The sequence below is a fragment of the Alexandromys fortis genome, unplaced genomic scaffold (assembly GCF_014885135.2).
Source record: "Alexandromys fortis isolate MF-2015 unplaced genomic scaffold, M_Fortis_MF-2015_v1.1 scaffold_310, whole genome shotgun sequence".
NCBI lineage: Eukaryota > Metazoa > Chordata > Mammalia > Rodentia > Cricetidae > Alexandromys > Alexandromys fortis.
Genome location: NW_026068202.1, coordinates 697,068 through 710,269, shown reverse-complemented (window position 1 = coordinate 710,269; position 13,202 = coordinate 697,068).

The window sequence follows — 13,202 nt, the reverse complement described above, 5'->3', positions numbered from 1 at the left end:
TTCCAGAATTTATGTAAGTTCTCCTTCAAGCAGTATGAATCAGGGGAGAGTTGGTAGCTCAGTTGGTAAAGTCCTTTCATTGTAAACAAGGACCCAAGTTTGAGCCTCATAACCCATGTACCAAAGCTAGGCATGGTGGCACATGTATTCTCATTGCTGGGAAGGTGGAGAGAGGTAGAGCCCTAAGGCTCCGTGGCTTCCAGCCTAGCAAGAAAGCCTGACTTAAAAACAGATGAACAGGTCCTAGAAATGACATTTGAAGTTGTGCTTTGACCTTTATACACATGCAGACATACACATTCATGCACACATACATACATTGCATATGCATGAATCAAGCTGAGTATGATGCATGTATCTGTAATCCTACTTGGGAGGCCAAGGTTCAAGAGTTTAAGGCTCATCTTGGCTACAAAGCAAGGCACCATCTCATTAAAGAAAAGCGGGGGGGAGCAGTAAGGTGGATCTGCTATTAAAGGTACATGCAGTTGTAAGCCTGCAACATGAGTTCTAACACCAGAAAGAAAAGGTGAAAAGTACCAGTTACACAGAACTGACCATTGACTTCCACATATACCCTGTGGCATACAGGCCCTCCATTTATACACATACATCATGTGTGCACAATAATAAGTTTTAAGAGAAAGGGTTTAAGTCATTGGTGGTTTGAATAAAAATGGCCTCTATACACTCAAATTCATTAGTCACTTGGGAGTGACATCTGAGAAGTATTAGGAGGTGTGGCTTGATTGAAGAGGGTGTGAACTTGTTAGAGGAAGTGTGATACTGGGGATGGGTTTTGAGGTTTCAAAGACCTGGGCCCAGTGTCTTTCTCTGCTTAAGGATTGGGATGTAGATCTCAGCTACTCCAGTGTCATCCTCCCCGCCATGATGGACTAAGCCTCTGAAACTATGCAAGTCCCCAATTAAATTTTGCTTTCTTTTATTTGTAAGAGTTTTCTTGGTCGTGATGTCTCTTCAAAGGAGAGTGACTAAGACAATCAATCACAATTCCATTTTGGCAATAAGCAGGCAAAATCATGTGCACAATGGATAGAAAATTGTTTATTTGATGATTTGCGTTGCCTGTGCCTACATGGATACATTGCACACTTTCAGAATTTTTATAGTGGACCAGAAAAAAAGAGAGGCTTTATCGTAATTTTCCTGGGCATGCTTGGGTGTTTTGTTTTTTTCAAATGGTTTTTGTTTGTTTACTTGTTTGGTTGGTTAGCTGTTTTGAGACAAGGTCTTATGTAGCCCAGGTTGGCCCCAAGCTTGCTATGTAATTGTGTATGACTTTGCATTATTACTGACTCTCCAGCTTCCTCCAGTAGGTTAAGAGAAGAAATCAGATTTAAAGAGAGAAAACTCTCTTGTTAGCAAGTTTATAAAACAAGTTCTAGAATCATATAATATTTGGTTCATTAAGTAATCTACTAATGATGCTATGCTTTTTATGCTTTAAGTATTTAAATACATATGACATCAAATTGTGGTTAAATATTTTGAAAATCAGTGATTTAGTTGTATACATTTTAACACTAATGAAATTGGTTAGTGCAAATTATCTAGTATTTCTTCATTTCAACATAGTACCTGAAATTCTGGATAGTATTTCCATGTCAATGTATAGTTAGTGGTATTTGTTATAATGCCATATTCCTTTGTTTCTTGTTATTGACTTGTTAGACCTGTAGACTAAGCCATAGACTAATTTTACACGAGATGAAAAATAATCCAAGTCATAGTTCCTAAGATATTAGTGGCATAATGATACTGTCCAATGCCTTCAAGTTCTAGTTCCCTTTTTCTTAAAAATGGACATGCCAGGCCACTGAGATGGTTCCACAGTTAAGCATGAAGGACATAGATTCAGTTCCCAAGAGTCACATGGTGAATCACAATCTTCTGTAACTCCATTTCCTGGGTGTCTGACATTCTCTTCTGGATTTTGGGCACCAGGCACACACAACACATAGACATACATACAGGTAAACACTCATAAAAAGGAAATCCTTAAAAAAAAGAAATGTTCATTTACTTTTAGAGTCTATGCTTATGCTATCTCTTAAAAGTATTATAGTTGGCCAGTTTCCATTCCTTTTAAATTTCAAGTGATTTTGAATTGAACTATGCTAATCTTTAATAGCTGTGGCTAAGATACAGTTAACCTTGACTATACTTGTATGGTCTGCCAGTCTCCTTGGAACAGAGGAAGCATCAATTCACACATGTAAGGAGGAGTGAGGACTGGGAAGATAAGTCAGTTGGTAAAATTCAGTCTCCAGCACCCACATAAAAGGAAGGGTGTGGTGTAGGAGGGCCTTCTGTCTATGTGTTGCTTTCATTAATGAGTAAAGAAACTGTCTTGGCCTGTTGATAGGGCAGAACTTAGGTAGGTGGGGAAGATGGAACTGAATTCTGGGAGGAAGAAAGCAGAGTGAGAGAGAGAGAGAGACCATGGAGCCAAGAGACAGACATAGAATCTTGCTGGTAAGCCACAACCATGTGGCGATACACAGATTAGTGGAAATGGGTTAAATTAAGATGTAAGAGTTAGCCAATAAGAAGGTAGAGCTAATGGGCCAAGCAGTGTTTTAATGAATACAGACAGTTTCTGTGTGATTATTTTGGGGCTGAGCAGCCGGATGGCCAGGACGAACAAGCAGTCTTCCTGTTACAAGGGTGTGGTGGTGTGTACTTGTAGTCCCAGACCTGGGAAAGCAGGGAAAGGTGGATCTCTGGGATTCTGGCCAGCCCGTCTGTCCCAGTGAGAGACCCTGCCTCAAAAAGCACAGTGGAGGGTGCCTCAAGGAGAAAACTCAAGGTACCTGTAGTTACTAGATAATATGAACATTTTTAAATGCTTCTGAATAAATGCAATGGGATCTTAGACAAAAAAATCCTGCTAATTACAGAATTTTTAAAACACCTTTATAATACAAGGGGCACCCTTCTACTTAGATAATTTGAAGCTTGCTGAGAAAGCAGCAGGTTTGAAGTTGTTTTGTGTTCAATGTATTGCATATATGTGCATGTCTGTGTGTGTGTGCACGTTTGTGTTTATGAGAGAGAGAGTAGGAGGGAGGGGAAAGTGCAGTTCTATATTATTCCCCTTTAGATTAGTGTCTTCCTATTTTCTTCTATGGTGTTTTGAGGCTGGATCTCTATGTGTGTTCCTAACTGGCCTCAAATTTACAAGTAAGCTTCCCGCCTCTGCCTTCCAAGTGCTGGGATTACAGGCATGCAGTCCTTCACTTCACCCAGCTTTAGACCAAAACTTTTCAACTTGCTGGCCTCAGTGCATAAGTGGATCTAAACCAGCATCATTGTATGGAAAAGAATAAAGAACAAAAAGTTTTAGAGAATATCACAATGCAGCATGTATTGTTTTGTGACTTTTTTGTTCAGCAGTGGCTTAGCTGAACTGGATTGTAATATAAAAATATATTGCTTTGGATTGTGCTTAAAACATTTCTAAAAAACAATGTTTTAGGCTGGGGAGATGGCTGTTGCTAAGCATGGGGACGAGAGTTTGGATCCCTAGACACCCACATAAACACCAGATAACTGCAGAATGGGTGAACCCCAGAACAAGCTGGAGATCAACATTCATTGTGTCAGCGAGTTCTGGTTTGACTGAGAGAGCCTGTCTCGGTGAGGTGGGAGAGGTTGAGCATGATTCCTGAAACCAACCTCCAATCTCCACACACATGCACAAACACAAGATAATGTGCAAACATGAGACACATACCTCTACACATACATGTGTCTACACATGTGAATAACACGTGAAAATGCAATAATATCTGAGGAAAGTAAAATTACTTCATTTCAGCTTGCTGTTGAACTCTGGGTAAAATTTCTGTGAATATATGGTGAGCATTTCTTATCTCACAATATTCCTTTGTTCTTAGTTATTAGTTGTTTTTTTTTTTTTCCCGTGCCACTTCCTGGGAGACAGAGTCCTACACCAACTTAAAAGAATGCAAGTCAGTCATAATGACACTGTTAGTGCTTTGAATTTACATTCTTCTTCTATATGAGCATGTAATAGGATGTAAATGTCCAATTTTGAAGAATCCATGTTTCTAATACTGAGTATACTATCAAAATTGATTTTGAATCATTTGTATCTTCTCTAATCTAAGAAAGACGTTAGGAGTTAAATATTAGATTTTATTCTCTGTCAAAATTAGTTTGTTGTACTTATGAAATAATAGTTTGAAAATTAGACCCCCCCAACCAAAATTAGACTCTCCCCCAACCATGTAGTAAGAACCCTGTACAGTGCCATGTTGGTTTTTTGTTTTTATTTTTTTATTGATTTTATTGAGCTATACATTTTTCTTTGCTCCCTTCTCTTCCTCTCCACTTCCTTTAATCCTCTCCCATGGTCCCAATGCTCTCTCAGTTTACTCAGGAGATCTTGTATTTTTCTACCTCTCATGTAGATTAGATCCATGTCTGTCTCTCTTAGAGTCTTCATTGTTGTCTAGGTTTTCTGGGATTATGAATTGTAGGCTTGTTTTCATTATTTTATGTCTAAAAGCCACTTATGAGTGAGTGAGTACATATGATATTTGTCTTTCTGGATCTGGCTTACCTCATTCAATATGATGTTATCTAGATTTATCACTTTGCCTGCAAATTTCAAGATGTCTTTTTTTTTTGTTTGCTGTGTAGTACTCCATTGTGTAAATGTACCACATTTTCCTTATCCATTCTTTGGATGAGGGACATTTAGGTTGTTTCCAGGTTCTGCCCATGACAAACAATGCTGGTATGAACATAGTTGAGCACATGTCCTTGTGGTATGGTTGAGCATCCTTTGAGTATATACCCAAAAGTGGTATTGCTGGGTCTTGAGGAAGGTTTGTTCCCTAATTTTCTGAGAAATTGCCACACTGACATCCAAAGGGGTTGTACCAGCTTGCATTCCCACCAGCAATGCAGAAGTGTTCCCTTTTCCCCACAACCTCTCCAGCATAAGTTGTCATCAGTGTTTTTGATCTTGGCCATTCTCACAGGTGTAAGATATAAGGTGAAATCTCAGAGTTGTTTTGATTAGCATTTCTCTGATGGTTAGGGATGTTGAACATTTCCTTAAGTGTCTTTCAGCCACTTTAGATTCCTCTTTTTAGGTCTGTACTCCATTTTTTATTAGATTATTTGTTCTTTTGGTAACCAATTTTTTGAGTTCCTTCGTATATTTTGGAGATCAGTCTTCTGTCTGATGTGTGGTTGGTGAAGATCTTTTCCCATTCTGTAGGCTGCTGTTTTGTCTTGTTGACCATGCCCTTTGCTTTATAGAAGCTTTTCAGTTTCAGGAGGTCCTGTTTATTGTTTCTCTTGTGTCTGTGCTACTGGGGTTTTATTGAGAAAGTGGTGTGCTACTAGGGTTTTATTGAGAATAAAACCTGTGCCAATGCGTTCAAATGTACTTTCCACTTTCTCTTCTATGAGGTTCAGTATCATTTGCTTTATGTTGAGGTTTTTGATCCCTTTGGACTTGAGATTTGTGCATGGTGATAGATATGGGTCTATTTTCATTCTTCTACATGTTGATATCCAGTTATGCCAGCACCATTTGTTAAATATGATTTCTTTTTTCCTTTTGATATTTTTTGCTTCTTTCTCAAAAAACAGGTGTTTGTTGGTGTATGGATTAATATCTGGGTCTTCAGTTGGGTTCCATTGGTCCTCCTGTCTGTTTTTATGCCAATACCAGGCTGTTTTCAGTACTGTAGCTCTGTAGTGGAGTTTGAAGTCAGGGATTGTGATGCCTCCAGAAGTTCCTTTATTGTTCAGGATTTTTTTTGGCTATCCTGGTTTTTTTGCATCTCCATATGAAGTTGAGTATTGTTCTTTAAAGTTCTATGAAGAATTTTTCTGGGATTTTGATGGGCATTGCATTGAAATCTGTAGATTGCTTTTGGTAAGATTGTCATTTTTACTATGCTGATTCTACCTACCCAAGAGCATGGGAGATCTTTCCATTTTCTGGTGTCTTCTTCAATTTCTTTCTTCAAAGATTCAAAGTTCTTGTCATACAGGTCTTCCACTTGTTTTGTTAGAGTTACTCCAAGATATTTTATGTTATTTGTGGGTATTGTGAAGGGTGTTGTTTCTCTGATTTCTTTCTCAGCCCATTTATCATCTGTGTACAGGAGGGCTACTTTTTTTTTTTAATTAATCTTGTATCCTGCTACATTACTGAAAGTGTTTATGAGTTGTATAAGTTCCTTGGTAGAATTTTTGGGGTTGCTTATGTAAACTATCATATCATCAGCAAACAGTGAGAGTTTGATTTCTTCTTTTCTGACTTGTATCCCCTTGACTACCTTTTGTTGTCTTATTGCTCTAGCTAGGGCCTCAAGAAGTATATTGAATAGACATGAAGAGAGTGGACAACCTTATCTTATTCCTGATTTCAGTGGGGTTGCTGGGATTTTCTCTCCATTTAGTTTGATGTTGGCTGTTGGCTTGCTGTATATTTCCTTTGTCATGTTTAGGTATGTTCCTGTATCCCTGGTCTCTCCAAGACTTTTATCATGAAGGGATGTTGTATTTTGTCAAAGGGTATTTTCGGCATCTAATGAATGAGATGACCATATGGTTTTTATTTTTCAGTTTGTTTATATGGTGGATTACATTGACAGATTTTTGTATGTTGAACCATCCCTACATCTCTGGGATGAAGCCAACTTGATCATGGTGGATGATAATTTTTATGTGTTCTTAGATTCGATTTTCCTGTATTTTATTTAATATTTTCCATATAATATTGACTATTACGAGTGAGATTGGGCTGTAATTCTCTTTCTTAGTAATGTCTTTGTGTCATTTGGGTATCAGGGTAATTGTAGCCTCATAAAACGAGTTTGGCAATGTTCCTTCTGTTTCTATTGTGTGGAATAATTTGAGGAGTATTGGTATTAGTTCTTTGAAAATCTTGTAGAATTCTGAGCTGAAACCATCTGGTCATTGTTGTCTGAGGTTTCTGTCCTGCCCGGTTTACACAGTCATTGAATCCCAAAGAAATCACACAGAAGTCTACATTAGTTATAAACTGATTGGCCTAGTAGCTCAGACTTATTAACTCTTATAACCCATATTAGTCCATTGTTCTTGCCTATGTTAGCCACGTGTCTCAGTACCTTATTTGGCAAGGCAGTCACATCTTGCTTCTTCTGTGGCTGGGTCACGACTATGGACTAGTACTTCCTTCTTCCCAGAATTCTCCTGTTCTCATTGACCCACCTATACTTCCTGCCTGGCTACTGGCCAATTAGTATTTTATTAAAAGAGAATTGACAGGGTACAAACTATTGTCCCATAGCACGTCACCAAGTTGGTTTGTAAAGGAGAAAAAAAAATTGGATTTTTTTCTCTTGAATTTACCCATTCATTGCAGGAAAGGCAATCTCAAATGGTAGCATTTCTCCTGGTCTTTTGCTTCCTTCAGTCTTCTGATGGCAGTTTGATTGTGACAGCAGGTATGGTGTTGTAGGTCCAGGTTCCACCAGCTACTTTTCATGTAAGAACCACTGATGGAGGTGGGTCTTGTGTCTTATCTGTTGCTTTCACTGGTTAACTAATAAAGAAACTGCCTTGGCCCTCATAGGACAGAAAATTAAGTAGGCAGAATAGACAGAACAGAATGCTGGGAGAAAGAAGCCGAGTCAGGAGTCGCCATGTTCTCCTACCGGACACAGACGCAGGTTAAGATCTTCCCTGGTAAGACACCTTGTGGTTTTACAGGGATATTAGAAATGGGTTTGATCGATATGTAAGAGCTAGCCAATAAGAGGCTTGGAACTAATGGGCCAGGCAGTGTTTAAAAGAATACAGTTTCCGTGTAATTATTTCGGGGCATAAGCTAGCCATGCGGGCGGCCGGGTGCCGGGGACGCAGCCCCGACGCTCCTATCACTACAAACCACAGTGCCAGATGCTAACAACTTGTCTCTTTATCTTGGTCTTACCACAAAAGGACCAAGAGAGATGATTTCAATTTTCACCATTTTCTGGAGGGATGTACTACAGCAGGTCCCATATTTTCCCATGATCCTGACCTTCTTGGTGTCAGGATCACCCGAACCAAAGCCCAAGCCTGGATAGGGGGAGCCCTTTGTACCTTTTCTTGTTTGACTTATAATTTAATCTTTCTTTCTTTCTTTCTTTCTTTCTTTCTTTCTTTTTCTTTCTTTCTTTCTTTCTCTTTCCTTCCTTCCTTCCATCCTTCCTTCCTTCCTTCTTTCCTTTTCTTTTCTTTTTTTTTTTGATTTTTTTGAGACAGGGTTTCTCCGTAGCTTTTTGGTTCCTGTCCTGGAACTAGCTCTTCTAGACCAGGCTGGCCTCAAACTCACAGAGATCTACCTGCCTCTGCCTCCCGAGTGCTGGGATTAAAGGTGTGCGCCACCACCACCCGGCCAAATTAATCTTTTTTTTTTTTAAGGCAGAGCTCTTATGCTTCCCTCTAGTCAGTAGGTTTAACAGTTTTACTCTTTCAAGCCAATACCAATATAAACTTTTGGTTCCACATTTCTCTCTTTGGAGATCATTTCTGGGAAGCTGGGAGGACTTGAGTTTTGATGATGGGCTTAGCCTTGGGGGCTCATCTAAATCTTGGCTTCCAAGTTTTGTTTTTTTTCTCCTTCCTTCAAGATTACCTCAATTTCAGTTGAGAAATAATGATTCATCAACATTCTATTACTTATTCATTTGCTTATTCCTACTGTCAGGTAGTATTTTAGGTTACTGTACAGTGAGCAAAGAAGAGAAGAACCTGACCCTGTGGAGTTGCAATGTAGCACAGAAACAACTGGATGAGATACAGAAAGAAGAGAAGAAAGTTAAACCAGCCAGTTGTGAGCCTGTGTTCCCGCTGGAGGTCTTCCCATCAGCTGGTCCACCAAGGCTGGATGTCAGGTTAGACACCAAGGAACTCCTGCAGAAACTACAAACCTGGTTTATTACTAACTGCCAGGAAGGGTAAGCTGTGGCTGCTGAGGAAGAGGAGACTGTTGCCTTACATGGGATTTGACAAAGGTGGGGGATTAGCAACTATAGGAGCTATGTGTCACTGTAGGTAGGAAGTTAGAGCTAAGTAGGATCCCCCAAGAGACACAAATGTGGGGACCCACAGGTGGGTGCTTGTTCCACCTTGACTGTAGGTCAGAAAATTTGAGTTTATTTTTGTTGTCAAAGTTGTTGACAACAGGTATGGCTACAAATCCTGACCTAGGGTGTGGTTACTTGTGTTTTGGACATTAAGATGGCCCATAGAGGTGGATCTGCTCCACCCTGACCAAAGGTCAGAGAATTCAAGCCAATTCCTGCTCCTTCATTTTAAAATAGGAGGTCTGACATAGGGAGTCGCGGCCTACGGGATACTTGGTCTAGGGTGTGTTCACTGCATATTCTACCCAAAGCATGAAATGTCAGGAAATAATGGCTTGATGTCTCATGAATTGAAGCAAGTACCTGTTCTGGTTATCCTTTGTGGCATGTTAAGGCAGTCTTTTGCCTTCTTCTCCCTGTTGTATTGGGTATAAAAGTATATGGAAAATAAACACAGGCAAACACAGTATTCGCTATTCACTGAGTTGCCCTCCAGGTACTCTCCTATGTCTCTGTGTTTTTTTCTCATCTCTGTTCCTCCTCCCTAACATTTCTAATCCTCACACCCCTACCCTGAAATGTAGGAACCCATTGTGGCTGGACTGTGACAGAAATCACCCCAACTGTGGTTTACAACACAAACAAGGGCTCACTGTTGGACAGCAGAGCTGCTGTGCTATGTCAGCTCAGTGGCCAGGAAACCAACATGTTTTGTTTTCTTGATTTGCCATCATTGGTCTCAATTTTTTCACCTTCTTGGTTTCAAGATGAGCTCCAAACATTGTAACTTTATACTATAAAGTAAGGCTGCCCTGGGGACTTCTAAGTATACTACCACATGGTCACATGTGGCCACAGTGGAGATCAGGTGACTCAGAAACTCACTTTCCAGAGTTCAGGAAGCAGAGAGGTTCTTGGAAAGGATGTTGAGTCAACCTGAGTAACCAACATCAGGATGTCACAGGATGTGTTGCAGGAGAGAAATGGGTAGCTTCAGAGGATGCGACAAGTGGAGGAAAGTCAGCCTGCTAATGCCCACAGGCCGACCTACAGGGAGTGCTGGTACTAAATGGTGTCTTTAAGACCAAGGTGCATAGGCACTGATCCATATAAAAATTTAAAAACCTATTAGTAAATGAAGGCCTATTACTTTATCGTGATGGCCTTTGACCAAATTCTCAGACCTTGGTCAGATCAAGAATGAACAAGTCAGGCCCACTGGGAAAGGGCTCTGCAGTAACATCATCAGTACTTGCTACGAATCTTCTAGACCCTATCCCAGGCGCACTGGGAAGATGCCTGAAGATACGAATTCCTAGAAACCTAGAACACCACTGTGGCTCACCAAATCAATGGAACATATTGCTAAGTTGAGGAGAGGCTCTGACAACTGCGGAGAAATACCCCAAAGGTGTAGGTTTTCTTTAAAAAAAAAAATTTAGAATCTCATTCTGTAGGTTAGGTTGGTTTTGAATAAGAGGTTTTCCTACCTTAGCCTCCCAAAGGATGTGGTTATAAATTTATGCTGTAAACCCATCCGAAATTTTTTCACTTGAAAAAAATTAACAAGTAGAAATATAAGTTATCCATAATAGTGGGGCTAACATGTTTTGATACATATCTACTATGTCATATTTAAATCAGAGCAATTGTATCTATCCCTTTAATTTTTACAGCCTAAATGTTCAAATTTGTTTCTCTAGATCTCTGAAATAATATTTGTATTATATCGTATTGTATCTTTTCTCATTTTACATGCCAAATCCAGTTCCCACTCCTCCCCTTCTGCTCCCTCTACCTTCCTCCCATTATATCATATTGTTACCTATAGTTACTATTGTGCTCTTATGGAAGAATTTTTGAGCAATCTATCCCCTTAATTGTGTTAGAAGTGAGAGATATCTGCTATCAGAAGCTATGCTGACTCATAGATAGCAGCTAATAACTAGATAACAAGGTTTAATTACAGAGTACAATAGGCAATGAGGCTTAGGGGAAAGAGCAGGCTAAGAATATTTGTGTTCTGTGTGAACGAATGCTCAGGTAAAAGCCTTCAGTGCCCTTTTGCTTTTCATACATTTTTATTTCATTCATTTTTATTGCATGTATTTGCTGTGTGCATAGTTATATGTATCACAGTGTGTGCAGAGGTCAGAGGACAGCTATGTTGAATCAGTTCTCTCCTTCCATCTTTACATGGGCTCCAGGATAGAACTTGGGTCATCAGGGTGCCATCGCAATGGCCATGCAGTCAGCATGTCTATGGATGCTAGCCTTTCCCATGCAGTCAGCATGTCTATGGATGCTAGCCTTTTCCAGACTTTGCAGCACTTGACAGATTCATGTATAAGTGGTCGAGCAGGCAAGAATTGAAAGTGCCTGTAAGTTCTTCATACGTGGGCTGCCTCTCTATCCTGTAGCCTTGTGCCTGTATGTTCTCCATACGTGGCTGCCTCTTTATCCTGGTAGCCTTCTAGTCAGCAGCAACGAGCATCCCAAATCTAAATAAAGGGAATCCAGCCTGAGCCCTGATGACTTCTGCAACCCATTCTGCCATATAGGTGGCATGCACTTGCCTTCTCTTGAGGTGGCACATCCTGGAACTAGATTTGCTTTGTCTGTACTCTAAGCATCTGACCAATGCTTTCACTGTTATTCATATGACACAACTTGATTATGTCACTTCACCTAAGTGAAGAGTATTACACCCAGGGGATTCACAGGGTTTAAATTGTTACCCTGAAAGAGCTGATCTTTGGGGGAGAACACTCTGGGGGAATTGTGCTGTCCACAACCCTTAATACTAAGAACTGGAGACTGTGAGGAAGGACTGCACTGCTCAGATTTTTGTTTTAAGCTAGAGGACAATTTTATTAGCATTGAAAAGAAAAACTGCAGGGCAGGCGAGCTGTAGATGGCAGCCGCTGCCCAGAGAGCTGTGGATGGCAATGGATGCCCAGGGAGCTGTGGACGGCAGCGCTGCCCAGGAAGCTGTGGATGGCAATGGCTGCCCAGGGAGCTGTGGACAGCAGCCGCTGCCTAGGGGAGCTGTGGACGGCAGGTGCTGCCCAGGGCAGTTGGATGGGGAACAGAGAAAGCCACACCTTTATAGTTAGGTAAGGAGGTCTGGCAAGCAGCCACCTCGCAGGGAGTGTAGTAGTTTGAATGTAATTGGCCCTCATAATCTCACAGGTAGTGGCACTAGGAGGTGTGGCTTTGCTGGAGTGAGTAGTATGGCCTTGTGGGAGGAAGTGTGTCACTGTGGGGGTGGGCTTCGACCTTTCCTATGCTCAGGATTAACCCAGTATCTCAGTCCACTTTGTGTTGCCTACAGGATAGGCTCTCAGATACTCTTCCAGCACCACGTCTGCCTGCATGCCACCATGCTGCCCACCATGAGGATAATGGACTGAACCTCTGAAACTGTAGGCCGTCACCTCAATTAAATGTTCTCCTTGTAAGAGTTGCCATGGTCATGGTGTCTCCTCACAGCAAGAGAAACTCTAACTAAGACAAGGAGCTTTAAAAAAAAAGTGAAAGTCCAAAGTATCAAAAAAGCTCTTAGGCTGTGGCCAGAATCTGGAAGAGACAGAAAGGAAAGCCAGGCTCTTGTGAGCCCTAACTGCCTCATGGCAGCTGTCAACAAGGCTGTTGTGCCCTCACCCACATTGTTAGTTGACAGCTGATCTCTATATTTTAGTTACTATCACTTCCTTTTCACACGAATTACTAGACTTTAAAAATTAGTTCACATACTAAGAAAATATCAAGATATCATGCTACAATCAGGGAAAAAAAGAACATTTAAAAATTCTGGACTGGGGGCTGGATCAAAAGTCTATCAGGCAATTTATTTGAACTGTCATGTTTGGATTAAAACATCAGAAGATAACAGAATATATAGTTTTCCAAAACAGTCAAGAAGCTGCGAGGCTGCAGGCTGCCTAGTGCTAAGAAATCTCTCCTTTAGAGGACAAGTCAGCGCCAACACTGATCACACTTCATTTCATTAAGGATTTAATATAGACTTATGGAAATAAAATACACAATCTGTTATAAATACCTTCATTTAGC